This window comes from Ranitomeya imitator, chromosome 5, assembly GCF_032444005.1.
Source record: "Ranitomeya imitator isolate aRanImi1 chromosome 5, aRanImi1.pri, whole genome shotgun sequence".
Taxonomy (NCBI): domain Eukaryota; kingdom Metazoa; phylum Chordata; class Amphibia; order Anura; family Dendrobatidae; genus Ranitomeya; species Ranitomeya imitator.
Window position 1 is genome coordinate 102,424,219 of NC_091286.1, and position 17,258 is coordinate 102,441,476.

General features: G+C 44.7%; 1 protein-coding gene across 3 annotated transcripts in view; it reads right to left on the reverse strand.

Annotated features, from left to right (window-relative positions):
- NINL (ninein like) overlaps positions 1-16,845 on the reverse strand; it is a 170,587-nt gene extending 153,742 nt beyond the window's left edge. For all 3 annotated transcript variants that reach the window (XM_069768984.1, XM_069768985.1, XM_069768983.1), the window contains exon 1: positions 16,698-16,845. The gene's annotated coding sequence lies outside the window, so the exon portion shown is untranslated. The remainder of the gene's footprint in view (positions 1-16,697) is intronic.
- Between the last annotated feature and the right edge of the window lie 413 nt (positions 16,846-17,258).

The window sequence follows — 17,258 nt, forward strand, 5'->3', positions numbered from 1 at the left end:
TATACATTAAAATAAGATCACCCCTTAGTCTTCGTTTTTCCAAACTAAATAGCCCCAAGTGTAATAACCTATCTCGGTATTGCAGACCCCCCAGTCCTCTAATAACCTTGGTCGCTCTTCTCCGCACCCGCTCTAGTTCAGCTATGTCTTTCTTATACACCAGAGACCAGAACTGTGCACAGTATTCTAAGTGTGGTCGAATGTTATGATACGGTGGGTCTAGGAGCAACATGGAACGAGCTCTGAAGGAAGTGGTACCTGTACTGACCGCAGTCCCTAAGCTCAACACAACACTAGAAGTAGCCGTGGGATGCTCCTAACTCTCCCTAGGCACCTCGTCACAGCCTAAGAGCTAACTACCCCTAAAGAAAGAAGCAGGAAAACTATCTTGCCTCAGAGAAAATCCCCAAAGGATAGATTAGCCCCCACAAATAATGACTGTGAGTGGAGAGGGAAAAGACATACACAGAATGAAACCAGGATGAGCACAGGAGGCCAGTCTAGCTAAATAGATAGGACAGGATGGAATACTGTGCGGTCAGTATAAAACACTACAAAAATCAACGCAGAGTTTACAAAAAATCTCCACACCTGACTAAAGGTGTGGAGGGTAAATCTGCTTCCCAGAGCTTCCAGCAAGACAGAATTAATTCATACTGATAAGCTGGACAAAGATAGAAAGCACAGAACGGATAAGTCCACAATCTATGGACAGAAAAGAGCAAGCAAAAACTTAGCTTTGCTGAACTGGTCAGGATAACAGGGAAATCCAAAGAGATGTGAATTCAACCAGGAACCATTTACAAGTGGCACTGGCTGAAGGAAAGAGCCAGGCATAAATAGCCGAGCAGAAAAGACTATCAGTGGAAGCAGCTGCAGACAGCTAAATCCAAGGAGCAGCCATACCACTAGAAACCACAAGAGGGAGCCCTAGAGCAGAACTCACAACAGTCGAACTAGTGACTTGTATAGAGGTAAAATTATGTTCTCCTCATGAGCATCTATGCCTCTTTTAATGCATCCCATTATTTTATTTGCCTTTGTAGCAGCTGCCTGACACTGGCCACTGAATATGAGTTTGTCATCCATCCAGGTCTTTTTCATTGACGGTTTTGCCCAGAGATTTAGAATTAAGCACATAATTATACATCTTATTACTTCTACCCAAGTGCATGACCTTACATTTATCCCCATTAAAACTCATTTGCCATTTATCAGCCCAAGCTTCTAGTTTACATAAATCATCCTGTAATATAAAATTGTCCTCCTCTGTATTAATTGCCCTGCAGAGTTTAGTGTCATCTGCAAATATTGAAATTCTACTCTGAATGCCCCCTACAAGGTCATTAATAAATATGTTAAAAAGAAGAGGGCCCAATACTGACCCCTGTGGTACCCCACTGCTAACCGCTACCCAGTCCGAGAGTGCTCCATTAATAACCACCCTTTGTTTCCTATCCCTGAGACAGCTCTCAACCCACTTGCACATATTTTCCCCTATCCCCATTATTCTCATTTTATGTATCAACCTTTTGTGTGGCACCGTATCAAAAGCTTTTGAAAAGTCCATATACACTACATCCACTGGGTTCCCTTGGTCCAATCCGGAACTTACCTCTTCATAGAAACTGATCAAATTAGTCTGACATGAACGGTCCCTAGTAAACCCGTGCTGATACTGGGTCATGAGGTTATTCCTCTTCAGATACTCCAGTATAGCATCCCTTAGAATGCCCTCCAGGATTATTGTTGGTCTGAGCCAAATGGAAAAGTGAACGATTCCATCAGAAAGAACGTCAGTGGTAAGACACTGTAATCCATTACATGTTCTGCAGAACTGATATCTACCACTGACCATATGGCGTTAATATCAATGTTGGTCTTTGTACAGAGATTATTTTCAGCAACAGCGCCGTTATCTGCTGAGGTTTTCCCTCCACTATTAGGCTATGTGCACATGTTCAGGATTTCTTGTATAAATTTCCTGAGCAAAACAGGACATTTTCTGCAAGAAATCCGCATGCTTTTTTTGCGTGTTTGATGCGTGTTTTGTTCCTTTTTTTTTTGCGGATTTTTCCGGAGGCTCCCAATGCAATAATATACTGGGAAATCCGCAAAAAATCCCCAAAATTAATGCACACGCTGCGTTTTTTTTACCGCGATGTGTTTTTTTCACAGAAAAAAAACGCATCATGTGCACAAAAATTGCCGAATGCATTCTAAATGATGGGATGCATAATGTAAACTTGCAACGTGTGCACACAGCCTTATGGTGCGTCACAGAGTTGTAATCAGGGTTACCTTGTTAAGGGCCCACTTAGAGATTTTGCTCCCCCTGAATCAAAACCCTAGATACGCCTCTTAGCCAGTGCCGACACGACATATGCTGCCCAATTTATAGGTAGCATGTATCAGCCGTCAGGTCCCCTTTAAGATTCCTCATTCACAAGAAAAACGATAGGTGTGCACTGTGCCTACATAAGTCATTAGAAGAACATGGATACACAGTATGAAGCCAAAGCAGCCTGTGGGCTCCATATCATGGATTCGTACACTGGTCTGTAGAGTACATGAGTTCTTAAACTATAGGCAGTATGTATCAGACACTGGCTCTATCCAGCCTGACTTTTTACTCTGAAACACTACGGCTAGGGCGACACAGCAACATTTACTGTAAAACCACAATTCTCAGAAACGTCCTGCAATAAAAACATCTGTGCAACTTGCTGTTGTGCAACCTTTTCAGGGCTCCGATTTTGCTGTAAAATAAGAATAGCCACATAATGGAAATTTGCGTGTCGCTTGCATCAGAAAGTCCAACTCATCTGGAAATACTTGCAACTCTGTACTGCAGGATGTCGCAGATCGAAACGCGACTCCATAGGAAAACATTAGATGTGATGTTGCAATGCGACACTGATTTCAAGTGTGTCACTGTAACTCAAGCCAAAGAGTCAGCCAGGGGCCATGTAGCTCAAATCACTTGTTCAAGAGGCCGATCCCTGGCAACTTCTCCATAGCACAACTAGACGGACATGGCCCTCCCTATAAACATGCATGGAGATACACCTGTCATTGTAGAGGAGCGGCGCAGGCAGAATCCGCCAGGGACCTGCCTCTTGGCCAAATCACCCGAGCCTCATGGTCCCAGGTAACATTTAGGCAAAATCTAGACAATATACCATAAATGTCTACTATATTCGGGTCGGGCACTTACTCGCCTGTATTCCGAGTGCACATAGAAATGAATAGAGACAGTCCACGTATGCAGGGCCACATGTGATCGGGCAGCAGCAAGGACAAGGCGCTCCAGAGAGCAATGTCCTCGAGAGAGATGGGTCCGCATCCCTTAGACATCTTTGGCGTCTCCTGTGAGACAACTCTTAAAGGCCAACAATCTGATATCTATTGCTACTCTAAAAGACCAATTCCCAACACACATCCTCCCTGTTATTTGGCTTAGCCGCTTTTATTTTTAATAAGCAGCTGGTGAATGTAATATGGAGTCATCGCAGGTGACCAGATGGTATTAGATTACAAGGGATATTCACTCCAGACTGTCTGGTTTTTAAATCCCCCCTTTCCTTTTGCCAAAATTGCACTGATATGAAGAATATACAGCAGAATAGCTCATTACGTTTAGTCACTAGTGTATGAGACCATCTTACATTTTTTGGCACCCATATATTGAAGTGAAAGTGTCTAATCCTGAAGCAGCCACAATCTACTATATAATTGTCTAAGGGTCACTTCCGTCTGTCTGTCACAGATATTCATTGGTCGCGGCCTCTGTGTCATGAAAATCCAAGTCGCTGATTGGTCGCGGCAAAACTGCCACGACCAATCAGCGAGCGGCACGGTCCGGCGGCAATATGGCCGCTCCTTCCTCCCCGCAGTCAATGTCCGCTCCATACTCCCCTCCAGTCATCCCTCAAACAGGGTTAATGGCAGCGTTAATGGACCGCGTTATGCCGCGGTGTAACGCACTCCATTAACGCTGCTATTAACCCTGTGTGACCAACTTTTTACTACTGATGTGGCCTATGCAGCATCAATAGTAAAAAGATCTAATGTTAAAAATAATAAATAAAAAAACCTTATATACTCACCGTCCGTCGGCCCCCGGATCAGGAACAGGCCTTTCCCGCTCCTCGCGAAGCCCCGGTGACCGCTCCATGCATTGCGATCTCGCGAGATGATGACGTATCGGTCTCGCGAGACCGCTACGTCATCATCTCGCGAGACTGCAATGCACTCTTGGGACTAGAGCGCACGAGGAGCGTCGGTAACTGCTTCGCTTGGATCCGGGGGAGTATAGAACTAATTTTTTTTTTTTACAGGGATATGATGCCCACATTGTCATATACTATGTGGGCTGTGCAATGTACTACGCGGGCTGGACAATATACTATGCGGGCTGTGCAATATTCTACGCGGGTGGCCGGCCGCAAACAATCAGCGACAGGCGCAGTCCGGCCGCGAATTGGTGCGGGATTTCAACCACGCTTCGCTAATTGGTCGTGGCCGGCCGAATCCTGTGTATTCAATGTATTATTATAAAATCTTCATAAATAAACTACAATAATATTGTAGAATACCCGATGCGTTAGAATCGGGCTACCATCTAGTTACTGATAACAATCTTCAAAATATCTTACTTACATTTTTTTTAAATAAAAATGGCGTTTACAAAAAAAAAAAAAATACATGGATTTCCAGTTTAATATAAGAAAACTACCTCACTGATGCATTAAAGTGAAATTTGCCTAGTTAGAAGTAACAATATCTCAGCCCCCTTTGGTGTCAGGGGGCCGAGCGGACAGAACCTGAATAATGTCAATATCAAATATAGCTAAGTAAGGCTGGTTTCACATCTGCGGTTGTGTCCGCAGCGTTTCTTCCGCAATTATCCGCATGCGTCGTGTATTCCTATATTTAACATTAGGGACGCATGTGTCTGCGATCGGTTGCGTTTTGCCGCATTTGACGACGCATGCGTCGTTTCGTTGTCAGCGGTTTAGCGCGGTAAACGCTACACGTAATTTTAGAGGTGTCAATTTGCCGCCTAGAAACGTATGCGGATGTTTGCGGAAAGAATGCGGCAAAAAAGACGCATTACGGTCTATGTGAACGCATGCGTTCGCAAGCACATGTGTTCGCTTGCGTTTGTTAACGCATGCGTTGCATCACAGGAAAACATGTCTAGACACCGATTAGCCACCCCCCACATACAAAGTGATGAAGAGGAGGGAGTGGGCATTTGCAGGTCACTATACAGCAGACCGGGAAACAGACCAGACAGAGGAAAGCACCTTGGAGGAAACAAGACTCTGAACAATGTGAGTATATCAAAGCCAATGCCTTTATTTTATATGTTCTGTCTCTATATGTCCTAATTTCTGCCATTTTTTTCTTTCTGCATGCATTAGAATGTCATCTTCTTCTGAGGAGCAGCAACATCCTGCGCCTGCACAAGCCGAACATGTCAGTGAAGTGAGTACTCACCTCCTCAGATTGGTAAGTATTCACTGTTACATCTACACATGTGACAATTTTTTTTTCCTTTTTTTAGAGCACTTCTTCCACTGCGGCAGAGGCCGAGCAGGAGCAGCGGGTTCATTGTCGGGTGGCAAGGCGGCAGCGTGTAAGTATGCCTGGCTGACTTTATTGTATACTCACTCTACTATTCTTGAATGTTTATTTCTTTACCTTCCTCTTTCTTTACCTTTTTCTTCTTGACTCCTTTTTTTTCTTGACTTTCAATTTTCATGCCAGTTTTCTGTCTCTGTTCTCTTTCTTTTCCTTATGTTAATCTCTCCAACATTAATGTCTTTTTTCATTTTTTAGGTTCCAGAACAGGATGAGGACCTCATTGAAAATGACCTCCTAATCTCCCTGGTCCATGAGCGAGTCCCGTTGTGGGACACCCGGGTTCCGCAGCACTTGGACAACGTGACAATCCGGCGGCTATGGAATGAGGTGGCCAAAGCGATGTGGGATGGCAGGGACAATGCCCCGACTCGGGTTCGAAATGCATTTTGTAAGTATTGCAATGCGGTGTGCTGCAGCAGTGACCTTGGCCAGGATCACACAACTGTGTGTGATGAGAAACTCCTGAAAGTTTCTCTCATCACACACAGTTGTGTGATCACGGCCAAAAGTCCAATGTCTAACCATTCTTTTTTGTTTTTTCAACAGTGCTCAAAGTCAAAACACGTTGGCGTTCGATGAAGGATCGCTTCAACAAGGACCTTCGTCAAGAGAGCTGGCTTCCTAGTGGTTCGGGAGCAAGGATCCGAAAATATAAATACCACCACATTCTGGCATTTTTGAGACCGGTCCTTGCCCAGAGAACGTAAGTATTTTTTTGTGTATTAGGTTGTGTTGTATTGCCATAATCTGTAAGTTTCTATTCCACAGGAGTTGGTGCTTTGTAAATGTTTGGTATTATTTTTTTTTCTTCTTTTTTCACAGCACATGGAGCAGCACTCTTGACCCTGGTTCTTGAGCGGTCCTTCACCAGACAGCCACGGACCCGTCCCAGCCATCCAGCATCGCTGCAGCAAGTAGGCCTGCCACATTAACTGGAGACCAGGAAGCTGGTCCATCAGGTGTCCCCCTTTCCCAGTCCCCTTTTTTTTGGGCTCTTCCCGGCAGCGACAGAGGGCCTCGGACAGGTCACTCATGCTTGAGTTTTTGGAATTGAGCTCGGTCTTTCATGATGGATTCAAAGCGATGGGTGACCGACTGGATACTGCCATTAGCCATATGAATACACGTATCTAGGAGGTCACCAGAAGCCTTGACCAAGTGAAAGCCGACCTCCAGAGGCCAGCACATCATTTTTTTAATCAAATTGAACAGGGCATGTCGGATCACCTTACTCCTGATCTCCAGCTTCGTGTCATGCAGGCCTGCAATGCTGCTTACATGCAGGCTATGCAGCAGAGTCGGTATTTTCAGAAGACAGTGGCGGCATATCCACCTGTGCCAACACGGTCACGCTTGACCTCAATGCCGAGCTCTGCTGCATACCACTGCCACCTCCATTCCAAGCACTGCCGTACACCACTACAGCACCACCATGCCGAGTGCAGTTGGACAGCCCACCGCCACCACCATGACAACTGCTGCTCCAGCTTGGACCTCCTCCACTGCCACCACCATGCAGCAGCAGGACCCTGTCATGGCCTTCCGCTCCACCACGATGCAGCAGGACCCAGGCATGGCCTTTCGTTCTACGAGCACAATGGACTCTGGCATGGCTGTACGCTCAGCAGCAGTCGGACCCTGACAGGTCGCCCACCACGACCAGGCCGCAACAAATGAGCCCACAGAGGCTTCCCAGACCATGTAGATCCCAAAAAGGGAAAGAAAAAAAAAAAAAAAAAAAAGTGTACTATCTGTATTCCTCCCCCATCACCTCCCAATGTGTCTGTAATGTCAGGTTTGTCTCACCCTTCCAGTGTGTCTCAGGCCTCTCATGTGTCAAGCCCCATCCCCGAACTCCCAGACCCCACTACTTTAATTGCCCCTTCTCCTGCCACCCCTGCGTCGTCCACACTTAGCCAGGCCTCACAGCTACACACCCCCCAGTTCCGTCACTCTACCCCAAGCAGGCACAGTTAATTTTGTTTTTTTGTTAAAAAATAATAATGTTTTTTGCCCCCAATAATGTTTGGTTATTTGTGTATTTCGCGCCAGCAACACACACCGTGCGCCTAATAAAACACTGCGCCGCAGACTTTATTTTTTTGCCAACTCATAGGTCCAGTAGTTAAGTAAAACACTGCAGCTTTGTGTGTTTGGTATAGAGCTATGAGGTGGCAAAAAAAAAAAAAAATATATATATATATAACTTGTATTTTCTCCATAATCTCTTCAGTCTGATTAATCTGTGTCGCAGACTGAAGAGAAAATGGCAGTAATACAAAACAGAACTATATTCAACAGGTCATATGTCATAAATAGTGAGTTCATGATGTACAAAACTCTGCGTCTTGAACTCATTATTTATGACACCTGACCTAGTGAGTAGAGAACTGCCGTGTATAACCTCCATTTTTTCTTCAGTGTACGTAATCTATTTCACGCAAACTGAAGAGACGATGGAGGTCATACAAGGCATATCTATACTCACCTGGACATGTGTCAGAAATAGTGAATTCATGAGGCTGTTATTTGTGCATCATGAATTCATTATTTGACACCTGACTTGATGAGTGTAGATCTGCTTTGTATTATACCTCCATCGTCTCTTCAGTCTGGGTCCAATAGATACTGCAGAACAGAATCAGGACGTAATGACATCAACTACCTTATCACTAGCAACCTAAGTGTTTTTTAGAGGAAATACATAGGAGACTCGGTCAAGATACAGTATCAAAACACGAAGTTTATTAACAAAAAATATTAGCAACATGCCATACGTCCAATATCAGAATCAAAATAGGCAGCAAATTGGTTACGCATGTGGCCAACTTCAACAGTTGACCGCAGCGGGTGATGCTGGTAATCTGGCAATGGGTTTGCAACTGGTTCATCCAGTTCAATGTTGGGTCGCTCCTTAGACATTATGTAATTGTGGAGAACCACACAGGCTTTGACCACCTCATCGACTGTCTCCATTTTTAGATTAATGGCTGTCGCAAGAATGCGCCATTTTGAGACAAGAATCCCAAAGGTACACTCCACTGTTCTTCGGGTCATGGTCAGTCTGTAGTTATAAATCCTTTTAGTGTGGTTCAAGTTCTGACTGGAATATGGCTTCAGTAGGTTTTCACACATCTGAAAGGCCTCATCCCCAACCATAACAAATGGCATCAGTGGGCCTTGAGTATTGGGGAAGAGGTCGTGGCAGTGGAAAATTAAAATTTCTTCCATACATACGTCGGCCCATATCAGAGTTCTTGAAAGTCTGTGAGTCATTTCCATGGCCTAAAGCTCCAATGTCCACGGCGATGAAGCGACAGTCTGCATCTGCTATTGCCATGAGCACAACTGAAAAATATTTTTTGTAGTTGAAGTACTCCGATCCAGTTCTGGTGGGTTTGATAATGCGTACAGTTAGGGCCAGAAATATTTGGACAGTGACACAAGTTTTGTTATTTTAGCTGTTTACATAAACATGTTCAGAAATACAATTATATATATAATATGGGCTGAAAGTGCACACTCCCAGCTGCAATATGATAGTTTCCACATCCAAATCGGAGAAAGGGTTTAGGAATCATAGCTCTGTAATGCATAGCGTCCTCTTTTTCAAGGGACCAAAAGTAATTGGACAATGGACTCTAAGGGCTGCAATTAACTCTGAAGGCGTCTCCATCGTTAACCTGTAATCAATGAAGTAGTTAAAAGGTCAGGGGTGGATTCCAGGTGTGTGGTTTTGCATTTGGAAGCTGTTGCTGTGAGCAGACAACATGCGGTCAAAGGAACTCTCAATTGAGGTGAAGCAGAACATCCTGAGGCTGAAAAAAAAGAAAAAATCCATCAGAGAGATAGCAGACATGCTTGGAGTAGCAAAATCAACAGTTGGGTACATTCTGAGAAAAAAGGAATTGACTGGTGAGCTTGGGAACTCAAAAAGGCCTGGGCGTCCACGGATGACAACAGTGGTGGATGATCGCCGCATACTTAATTTGGTGAAGAAGAACCCGTTCACAACATCAACTGAAGTCCAGAACACTCTCAGTGAAGTAGGTGTATCTGTCTCTAAGTCAACAGTAAAGAGAAGACTCCATGACAGTAAATACAAAGGGTTCACATCTAGATGCAAACCATTCATCAATACCAAAAATAGACAGGCCAGAGTTAAATTTGCAGAAAAACACCTCAAGAAGCCAGCTCAGTTCTGGAAAAGTATTCTATGGACAGATGAGACAAAGATCAACCTGTACCAGAATGATGGGAAGAAAAAAGTTTGGAGAAGAAAGGGAACGGCACATGATCCAAGGCACACCACATCCTCTGTAAAACATGGTGGAGGCAACGTGATGGCATGGGCATGCATGGCTTTCAATGGCACTGGGTCACTTGTGTTTATTGATGACATAAGAGCAGACAAGAGTAGCTGGATGAATTCTGAAGTGTACCGGGATATACTTTCAGCCCAGATTCAGCCAAATGCTGCAAAGTTGATTGGACGGCGCTTCATAGTACAGATGGACAATGACCCCAAGCATACAGCCAAAGCTACCCAGGAGTTCATGAGTGCCAAAAAGTGGAACATTCTGCAATGGCCAAGTCAATCTCCAGATCTAAACCCAATTGAGCATGCATTTCACTTGCTCAAATCCAGACTTAAGACGGAAAGACCCACAAACAAGCAAGACCTGAAGGCTGCGGCTGTAAAGGCCTGGCAAAGCATTAAGAAGGAGGAAACCCAGCGTTTGGTGATGTCCATGGGTTCCAGACTTAAGGCAGTGATTGCCTCCAAAGGATTTGCAACAAAATATTGAAAATAAAAATATTTTGTTTGGGTTATGTTTATTTGTCCAATTACTTTTGACCTCCTAAAATGTGGAGTGTTTGTAAAGAAATGTGTACAATTCCTACATTTTCTATCAGATATTTTTGTTCAACCCTTCAAATTAAACGTTACAATCTGCACTTGAATTCTGTTGTAGAGGTTTCATTTCAAATCCAATGTGGTGGCATGCAGAGCCCAACTCGCGAATATTGTGTCACTGTCCAAATATTTCTGGCCCTAACTGTATGTGCTTTCCATCCACCGCTCCCAAACAGTTGGGGAAATCACACACACTCCAGAATTTCTCTGCAATTTCAATTCACATGTCCTCCTTGGGTAGGTGAATAAATTCATCCCAGAGAACGTTCCACAAAGCCCGGCAGGTGTCCGCAACTATTCCGGACAGGGTGGAAATTCCAAGCCAGTACTGAAAGTGGAGGATGATAAGCTCTCTCCGGTTGCCAGAAATCTGAAATAAGATTAAAAAAATAAAATTTACAATCAATTCCATTTATGGTGGTGTTTAGCTAAAGACTGGCATTTGTTTAAAATTATTACGTACCTTAGTGTGACCAGGAGACGTTCCTCTGCAGGAATCGTTCTACGGAGCTGGGTGTCCTGTCTCCGGCTGGCTCCTTGGACACAACCAAGCAATTCCCGGAAAGAGTCTTGAGACATCCTGGTATATTCGGGGAATTTGTCCGGGTTGGCATTAAGCTCGCCATATAGCATGTGGTAGGCTCCACGGCTCTCCCGGAGTTCAATAATGGGGTGTCTCCGAAAACACCTACGCCATGTCCTTCTCTGTCGTTCTCTGTTTCTTTGTTGTCCCAACTTAGAAAACGCACAGGCAAGAAACAGCTTGATGCTTAAATCCAGGTTGAAATAAAAGCTCTCCATGCGAAGATCCATCATGACACAGGACACAGTAGCAAACTGTGAAGATTTCAGCAGTCCAAGGGTCTATATATAGATATCCCATAATACACGCCCTCTGTAGTCCCATTGGCGGTGTCTGTTTATCTAGATTCTGTTTCTGTTAAATTTTTCACCATGCGTACAAAAAACGCAAACAAAATGCATGGAAAAGCTTGAAAACACTGCGTTTTTTAAACGCATGCGTCTAAAAACCGCTGCGCTTGTATGCGTTTCAAAGCGTTTTTTCCTTCATTTGCGGTTGCGGTTTAAACGCTGCGGATTCTACGCAAATGTGAAACTAGCCTAATATGTCATCAGCACAAATCTCAGGGTAAGAGCTTGCTCACACTGGTGTATATCCCCCTTGGGAGAGAGAATTGGGATCATTATTAGTGATGAGCGAATATACTCGTTACTCGAGATTTCTCGAGCATGCTTGGGGGTCCTCCGAGTATTTTTAGTGCTCAGAGATTTAGTTTTCATGGCCTCAGCTGAATGATTTACATCTGTTAGCCAGCATAAATACATGTGGGGATTCCGTAGCAACCAGGCAACCCCCACATGTACTTATGCCGGCTAACAGATCTAAATCATTCAGCTGAGGCCATGAAAACTAAATCTCCGAGCACGAAAAAATACTCTGAGGACCCCCGAGCATGCTCGTGAAATCTCAAGTAACGAGTATATTCGCTCATCACTAATCATTATGCTAATAACAAGCTGCTCAAACTCTGAAAGTCTAATCCGATTCCTTCGCAAGAGAGAATCACAGAACAGGTGCAGAGGAGATGGAGAAATTTCTCCATCTTCTCCATTGACACTGTGCGAGTACATCGGACTGCACTTGGATGACATCGGAGTGCAGTCCAATGTTTCACTTGCACCCATAGGCTGGAATGGGTTTGTGTGATCTGACTATCAGATGCACTCGAAGCATGCTGCAATTATTTTCTCATACTGAATCACCATGAGAAAAACCATCGAAGATCTGCACTGCCCCATACTATAACATTGGGCAAAGTGCTTTCCGATATAACACGGCCAAGTGCCATGCGATGTTTTAAGGCAGTGTGTTCGTACCCTCAGAATGCTTAGATGTTCCCTTCAATAAAATTAACTACAGCTAAAAATAATACATTTGGGAACTTTCACTAAAATTAGTTGGCGTTAATCAAATTTCAGTCACCCTTTAAGAATCGCTTGGGGTCCCAGTTTGGACAACCCCCCCCCCTTAAAAAGGGAATCTGTAATCTGGTTTTTCTTACTACATATAAGTGCAGCATGATGTAGTGGAAAAACTCAGATTTCATCAATTTATCACTTACTGGGCTGCTTTCTCTGCTGCAGATCTACTGTTCTCTAAATGCTGAGCTCTGTATAACCCCACCCACACCCGATTGGCAGCTATGTACACTGTGCATAGACAGCAAGCTGCCAATCAGTGATGCGGGGGCTATACACCGCTCAAATATGGAGGACTACATGGCACCAGGTTTTCTAGTCCTGTAATGATAATCTCCTGCTGATAAAACAGTGACTGTATCAATGCTACAGCAAGTAGCCAAGTGACACATAACTATTCAGCATTCCTATGTCTACATTGGATGTGATATATTATTTTTGTTTCCTGAAGAAGTGGGCTGCACTTTGAAATGCCTAGAAAAAAAAACAACAAAACATTATTTTCCATTATCTCTGGATCAGCTGGCCATGCGGATACAGACCACATCGAGGAGGTATAATCAGTGGAGGTCTGATGACTTAGACCCCACCGATCTCATGAACGGGGGAGGATGTCGTAAGCCAATAATATGTGTGACAACCACTGTATGCACTTCTGTGAGCGCTGCAGTGTATGTGAAAAGCACTACCAAGAACCAAGGTACTAGAAGTAAAGACTTTATTGAAACAACAATATAACAAATGGTATGAAATCAATAGGAAAATAATAGTGGCAAGCCAAAAAATGGCGGAACCACGGTATTAAGCATGCAAAAAAACATCGGCAATATGGTCATAGTAAAAATACAGAATTGCTCTAAAGTGCATATGCATTGAGCAACAAAGGGTACCCATATAAATATTGTAGATGGAAGATATATCTAGAAACAGGGGCACACTTAGGGGACAGAAAAAGAAATCCCCAAATGGCTGTATGCCAGAATAAGGAAAAATGTGCAGAGCAAAAGATGGAGAAAAGAGGTACATGTATGACTGACGGAGTTACCTGTGGGAGGAAGGGGGGGCGGGGGGAGAGAAAGTGGTGATACGCAAATGAAGACTGGAGGAAGAGTTTTCTTCCAGGCACCGAACACCCCAGAGCCTAGAAGAAATCATTAGCATGAAGAAATAAAAGACGATTTCTCAACAACCAGACCGAAGATATGGGCATACAGGTAGTACTGGCTTCACTGGCAGACAGGAGAGGACACTTGTGCAAGAACAGTATATATGGGCTCTTTGGAACCCAATAGTTCATCATAATGCACAACCTCACCTGTTTTAGAGGAAGAAATGGGCCCCCTTACCTCTTGGGCACCTGTGCGGCTCAACAGGTTGCAACAATGATATGTCGGCCCCGGAGTGGCTTAACCATTCTACCAGTATGCCCATAATAGGTTAAAGGGAACCTGTCACCCCCAAAATGGAAGTTGAGCTAAGCCCACCGGCATCAGGGGCTTATCTACAGTATTCTGTAATGCTGTAGATAAGCCCCCGATGTATCATGAAAGATGAGAAAAAGAGGTTAGATGATACTCACCCAGGGGCGGTCCCGCTGCGGTTCGGTCCGATGGGCGTTGCGGTCCGGAGCCTCCCATCTTCTCACGATGATGTTCTCTTCTTGTCTTCACACTGCGGCTCCGGCGCAGGCATACTTTGCCTGCACTGTTGAGGGAAGAGCAGAGTACTGCAGAGCGCAGGCGTCGGGAAAGGTCAGAGAGGCCCAACGCCTGCGCACTGCAGTACTTTGCCCTGCCCTCAACAGGGCAGGCAAAGTACGCCTGGGCCGCAGCGTAAAGACAAGAAGAGGATATCATCGTAAGAAGATGGGAGGCCCCGGACCGCACCGTGACACCGATCGGATCAGACCGCCCAGGTGAGTATAATCTAACCTCTTTTTCTCATCTATCAGGTTACATCGGGGGCTTATCTACAGCATTCCAGAATGCTGTAGATAAGCCCCTGACGGCGGTGGGCTTAACTCAACTTCCATTTTGGGGGTGACAGGTTCCATTTAAAATGTCCCTGGGGGTGACAGATTCCCTTTAAAGCCATATTCAGGAATTAGGAGCCCCCTCTGGTCTCCCCATTGCATCAGCCTATACACAATGGCATGCCACAGAGAAGAGCTGTGTGTAGATTTAGCCGTTCAGCTTGGTTTCACCATCCTATTGTACAGAGACAGAGACATTTTGGCATCTATCATGTAACTCATTCCCTTCCAGAGCGTATCCTCGTATCCCCTGCCCTGCAGAAAAGAAGCCAGGACTTTTCCTCAGTGGAAACAATGACACATGTCTAGAGAGTCTCCGTCTCGAGAAGGGAGCTTACACCAACATATCCAGATGTAATAATGCAACTATCCGTCGCTGGCGGACAGAGGTCGTATATATATGAAGAAATCATTATGATCAGAGAACTTTTGTTTAGAAATATCAGGACAATTCTAGCGATGTCACAGGAGGGGCTTATACAGGAACCAGAAAGGAAGATGGATTCTCTGCTTTGGAAATGTCCTACTTGTAAGGTTACGTGCGCGCGGCGGTCGTCTAACGTCGCTCTTGTGGCAGCTTCTTTCCCACTATACCGTTATGTATAGACAGCGAGCGGCTCAACAGCGGAAGCTTCCGGAGAACGAGCATGCCACTTCCGAAGCGACGTAACGGTGAACATGTGCACAGGAATTTTATGGAGAGATTTTGCGGCACTTTTTCAGATTCCGGGTGGAATTAGCTAGAAAAATACGCCTGGTGCACATACCACAAAGAGGTCCTCTAACAATCAGCTGATCACATGGGGCCCGGACTCATTATTGCATTTCTGACAGTTTTATGGCGCGAACACCTTTCAATTACTGACCGTTTGATTTGTGACAAGTTAATTTGCGCCTTTTTAAGTCGTTTCACTTCGTTCGTTTTCTGGTTTTTATGTGAATGTTCCAGACGTTTTCGACAAATTCATGAAATGCAACTTTTTAAAAAAGGCGAGTCTACTCCAGTTCCTACTCGCCGGAGTGATTTTATGTGCAACAGTTACGACACATTTTACAAAATATGCGACTTTTCCCGCTATAAAGTGCAAACTTCAGGATTTGCGTGCGCTAATTTGATGAAAGTGGTATAAAAAAAAAAAAAAGTCTGAAAACCACGCACACAAAATGAAAAAAAAAAAAAGGGGTGGGACGACTCTGATCTTTAACGTACCTCTGCTAGGAACCCCAGTGATCAGCTATAATATGGGGAGAAGTCAGGCAGTAAGGGCTTATTTTACCCACAGTGCCCCCGCAGGTGAAATGAAGCATTACAATGTGCATTCAAATCAACGCATGTGAGGAAACGCCTTTAGGCTAGGGTCACACAACAGTTTTTCGGTCATCCGAGAAAATTGGGACAATTAAACTATGATCAGTGTGACGTGAAGCAAAACAACGGTGTTGTACGGATCTGCGACCTTGACAAAGCGTCCGTACACACGACACGGTTGTTGCTCATTTTGGAAGCACCACTTCTCCTGAGGACATGCTGCTTTGTAAAGTAAAAAGGACTTGATTTGGCAGTGAGAATATGAAGCGGGCGGTGTGTAAGATAGGAATCTGTAATTAATCTGACTTTTTACTAAGGTTTTTTCATTCTTGAAGACTTGACTATCAAAATTGTAGCATGTTGTGTTATGGAGATGTCCTCTAAAAGAATTGCTTATTTCTGACCTGCAAGAGGTTTGCAACAAACAAGAGATATTCCAGGCAAGGTCCCTCTGAGAGCAAACATCAGCATGGGAGCAGGATAGCCCCTCACCCCTCAGCTGTAGCCTGCCCAAACATTACACCAGACCTCACTGCAGCACAATATTGGGATTATTAGTATAGCAGGTTATTGATAGGAGCCCAATGTTCTATAAATACTGAAAACTGTGACAAGTTACCATATAAACACTACAATGCCTAAAGTAAGTGCCCCCCAGAGCGGATAGTGAGTGGGCAGTGCATGCAGGTGGCATCTGCCTATACTTCACATCCGGCTGTTGTCTCTCCATCCTGACCAGCATTGTGGGGCAGGGAAAGGAGAAAGGACAAGGGATCTGCTCCTACCTGCTCCTTCTCATAGTCAGTGCTGGAGCCCAGGGCTCTGCCTGCAGATCCTCATCCCAGGAGACATGGGCGCACACTTTGCACACAGTTGCTATAGGACTTTATGTTGGGACTTGGAAGTCTCTTTCCCAGTGCTTGCTCCTCCTCCAGATGATTGCTGGAGAGGGGAAGGGGGAGTCAGCATGGAGGCCGAACACTCAGCCTCTCCTCCTCCTCATCTTCCTCCAGCATCACCATCACAGGAGACTTGATACAACGGTTATATGACACCTTCTCCTCCTCCTCCTCCAGAGCTGCCATCCCTGCTGGAGTGGAGGGTTTGTACAGAAGCTGAGGCTGCCCCCTGCTGCTAGGCTATGGTATTCCACCACAGGCTCTCACACCCCCAGAGGACATGCTTCATACTACTTGCTTCTTCCTAAAATATTAGTTTTTTCTTAACCCCTTAACCTCCAAGGGTGGTTTGCACGTCAATGACCGGGCCAATTTTTACAATTCTGACCACTGTCTCTTTATGAGGTTATAACTCTGGAACGCTTCAACGGATCCCACTGATTTTGA